Genomic DNA, 4,558 nt, shown 5'->3' on the forward strand with positions numbered 1-4,558 from the left:
TTTTTCTTTTTTGGAGGCAGAGTTTTGCTCTTGTTGCCCAAGCTGGAGGGCAATGGTGAGATCTCGGCTGACTGCAACCTCTGCCTCCCAAGTTCAAGCGATTCTCCTGACTCAGCCTCCTGGGTAGCTGGGATTACAGGTGTCCGCCACTATGCCCAGCTAATTTTTTGTATTTTTAGTAGAAATAGGTTTGACCATGTTAACTAGCCTGGTCTTGAACTCCTGACCTCAGGTAATCCACCTGCTTTGGCCTCCAAAAGTGCTAGGATTACAGGCGTGAGCCCCCGCACCTGGCCAAATTAAATTATGTTTGAATTTAAGCTAGATAAATAATTTTTTTCTTTTATTTATTTATTATTTTTTATTCTTATGCAGTGACTCAGAAGATAAATAATTTTTATTATAAGTACATGCTATGCAATATATGAAACATATACTGAAAATATATCCATTGTTTGTCTAAAATTCAAATGTAACTGTGGATCCTGCATTTTAATTAGCTAAATCTGACAGGCTTATATTATGCTAATAATAAGAAAGCTAGGGTTCTCCAGTTTGCATAACGAACTGACCTTTTCAATTGGCTAGAAAACAGATATGTAGTAAATGGAGCCAAACCAGAAGAAGCCAGAGCCCTGGAGACCTGAAATAGATAGAAAGAACAGAAGGAGAGGGTCAGAAATGGAACTGGAACTGGCACATGGTAATGGAGCTAGGGCCAATGACCTAGGGTCTATTCCTAGCATAGCCAGAATCCTACAGATACTATAGGATTTGGTTTTGTTGCTAAACAAAATCCATCTCAGATCAGGTGCATATCTTAATTTAACATTTTGGGCAGCTAGAAATTAAGTGGCAAGGAGCCAGAAGCTATGGACTGTCTCTACTGTGCTAATTGCATTTTTGGCTTGGTGATAGTTCACTTTTGGATTCACTTGTAATCTGAAATTTTATTTTTGCTAACTATTGGTGAAGCCAACTTGTTTGTATGCTACCTCATTTTCATAGTAAAACTTACTTTTGGAAAACTTCAACTGCTCAGAGAAGAAAAGGATGTTTCCAATACTGAGGACTGGCTACATAATTTGTAGGGCTCAGTGCAAAATGAAAATGCCAGACTTTTTATCAAAGAGTTGTTAATTCAGGCATGGTGACTTGCATCTGTAATCCCAGCTACTTGAGAAGCTGAGGCAGGAGGATTGCTTGAGTCCAGGAGTTCAAGACCAGCCTGGGCAACATAGTAAGACTCTCTGTCTCTAAAAAAAATATTAAGAAATTGTTAAGAACTTTAAAAAGTTTCAAGAGATATACTGCACGACATGATGACTATAGTTAGCAATAGCATACTGCATACTTGAAAAATGGCTAAGAGAGTAGATTTGCAGTGTCCTTACCACAAAAAAGTATTAGCATGTGAAGTAATAAATATGTTAATTAGCTTGATTTAGCCATTCTATAATGTATACATATATCAAAGCAATATTTTATACATGATAAATACATATAATTTTTATTTGCCGATTAAATAAAATTATTTTTAAATTTGAAAAAATTTTATTTATTATAAATAAAAATATGAAATGCTTCATGAATTTGTGTGTCATGCTTAGAGTCTATGCTAATCTTCTCTGTATTGTTCCAATTTTAGTGTATATGCTGCCAAAGTGAGCACAAATAAAATAAAGTAATTTCAAGGAGAATAAAACTGAGCATGGGGTTTTAAGTGCAGGACTCTGTGCAGCAATACAGATCATACACTTATAAAGCCAACTCTGTCCATACCTTAATCATGATAGAGAGATAAATCTGTATACTTAGAGGGACTGTGATGGGAGAAGTTTGGACTCATTTCAGAACTCACAAGGACAGAAGGACATGGGCAGAGAGGGGAACACAGGTAGGAGAGAGATGAGGTCAACTGAAACTATTGCTATAATCCTGAGATCTAACAGGTCTCTTCCTACTTTTTTTATTTTTATTTTTTGAGAGTCTTGCTCTGTCACCCAAGCTGGCGTGTAGTGGCACAATCTCAGCTCACTGCAACTTCAGCATCCTGGGTTCAAGCAATTCTCCTCCCTCAGCCCTGCAAGTAGCTGGGATTACAGGCATGTGCTACGACACCCAGCTAATTTTTATATTTTTAATAAAGACGGGGTTTCACCATGTTGGCCAGGCTGGTCTTGAACTCCTGACCTCAAGTGATTCACTGGCCTTGGCCTCCCAAAGTGCTGGGATTACAAGTGTGAGCCACCACACCTAGCCTTTACATCTGATTTAAGTTTTGTCTTATTGATTTCATACCAGCATTCCAGCCAATTGAGATCATTTTAGATCCAGAGTCTGTAATTTATGATCTTTGCTTTGAGTCACCAGCTGATTTGGTAATTCTGCCATGCATGTCTTCATACACATTTCTGTGAAAACTGCCTCACAGGGCAGGGCTAGGGAGAGACTGAATCCTCCACAAGGCTTGCATCGGAGTGACGCAAAGACAATAATCCTACCATTTCAGGTGTGGCTCTGTCAAATGTAGGAGTGTGTAATAAGTCATAAAAGGAACTTATCCCAGGAAGTGAATGATCTGAAGGTTATTTGAAATTTTTTTAGGGCAAATGTTATAAATACAAGTATCACCATTAAAAATATTAAACTACCTAAGGAAATACTGGTAGGCATAAGATACAAATTAAGGAAAAAAATAGGGGGAAAAAAAAGAATGGGCAAAGAGGAAGGAAGCAGATCAAAAGGAAGGATAGAAAGATGATAAGAGAGAGAGGGAGACTCTCATTGACATCAGTTCTAACAGTCCCGTGTCCTTGTTTTAAGATTTATCATTTCCTGTCCCTGAATGTAAAATGAGGCTAATAGCCAGTCTTTGAAGAGCCTTTCTTGTGAGTATAATAATTGGACTTATGGGCCACATCAAATAAAAGTCAGGATTTCCTGAGACTGATCCAAACTAACTTGGAACTCTCTGAGGTTTTGTTTCTTCTTGACACAGATGGTCATGCCCCCCATCTTATGAGAAATGGAATTAACATTCTTCCGATTTAAGTTAAATACTGCCAGGAAAATCAGCTGAGAATAATTGAGAAATTATTCCTTGACTATTCCTATTAATAACCATTGCCCTTAGCAAATACTAACCACTAAGAAAAAATTAAATGGATGAAAATTTTCCTTTCAGTTTCCTCGCCTTATAGTTGGTTCTGATTAAATGACATAGAATAAGATTTTATTCTTCTCAGGCTTTTAAGAATTCTACCAAAGAAGAGCATTAAAAATAAGAGCCAATTTTATTTTACTTAAATGTCATCATTAGTAGGGGGGACAAGAACTCTCCTGTATCCACATTCACACAAAAAGCCATGCCACCTATACAATTTCACCATGTGCTCTGGTTTTCCATGAGGTTATTTGTAATATCTCTTCTGCTTGGAATGCCCTTTTCCTCTTGCCTGCTTCCCCCAACTCTACTTGTCCTTTAATGAATTAATTCAAGCATCACCTCCATAAAAGTATCACCTAATCATCCAGTTAAGGAACATAGATGTCCCACCTCGGTTTCTGGATGTATTAACAGTCTCTGTTTCCTCTAAACAGAGTATTAAAGGCAGAAACTCAGCTGGGCATGGTGGCTCACACCTGTAATCCCAGCACTGGGAGACTGAGGTGGGCGGATCACATGAGGTCAGGAGTTCAAGACCAGCCTGGCCAACTCCTGATTTCTTTTCACCATCAAGAGATGGTGAAATCCTATCCCTACTAAAAAAAAAAAAAAAAAAAAAAATCAGCCAGACATGGTGGCAGGTGCCTGTAGTCCCAGCTACTCAGGAGGCTGAGGCAGGAGAATCGCTTGAACCCTGGAAGCGGAGGCTGCAGTGAGCTGAGATCACTCCACTGCACTCCAGCCTGGGAGACAGTGAGACTCTGTCTCAAAACCAAACCAAACCAAAACAAAACAAAAATAAAGAAAGAAAGGCAGAAACTGATGATAGTTCATCACTGTACCATTCATACTTAATAGCATCTGGCATGTTATGGGTGTTCAGGAAATGTTTTGTGTAAAGAGATGGAAAAGGAAGAAGAGAAGGGAGGAAAGAAGAAAGGAAAAGAGACAGAAATAGATTATAAAATATCATCCTTCAAAATAGCTTTTATAGTTTACTGTCTGAAAAAGAGTAGGCAATCTTTAAAAGATTTATAAGACTCTTTTATAAGACTCTTCTGGTCTTATAATTCTAATCTATCTTTTTATTTACAGGTTTTCATCTACCTGTATAATGACCCATGATTCAAAGAGAAGACAGATGACCATTTGGCAGAGCTGCATTGCAGGTGTTCAATGAATGCCATACTGATAATTTAATGAAATCTGATGAATGCCATCCAGATGAATGCCATCCTCATAGTTTAACAAAATCTTCAAGTTTCTGATGAATGTTCAAGTGCACTTTGCAATGATATTTATAACCAAAGTGTGTTATCATGAAAAATGAGTGTGCTGATTTTGGTAGTTCAAAACAACATAAGATAATTTTTAAAATATTCAATGAAG

The 4,558-nt window shown here is 37.7% G+C and overlaps 1 non-coding gene across 1 annotated transcript; it reads right to left on the reverse strand.

Annotated features, from left to right (window-relative positions):
* Positions 1-1,569: 1,569 nt before the first annotated feature.
* LOC135277349 (U6 spliceosomal RNA) lies at positions 1,570-1,672 on the reverse strand. Its single transcript, XR_010344969.1, has one exon. It is a non-coding gene; the product is annotated as a U6 spliceosomal RNA (small nuclear RNA).
* Positions 1,673-4,558: the final 2,886 nt, after the last annotated feature.

Source organism: Aotus nancymaae, unplaced genomic scaffold (genome assembly GCF_030222135.1).
Source record: "Aotus nancymaae isolate 86718 unplaced genomic scaffold, 86718_ANA_hifiasm-v0.15.2.pri h1tg000003l, whole genome shotgun sequence".
Taxonomy (NCBI): domain Eukaryota; kingdom Metazoa; phylum Chordata; class Mammalia; order Primates; family Aotidae; genus Aotus; species Aotus nancymaae.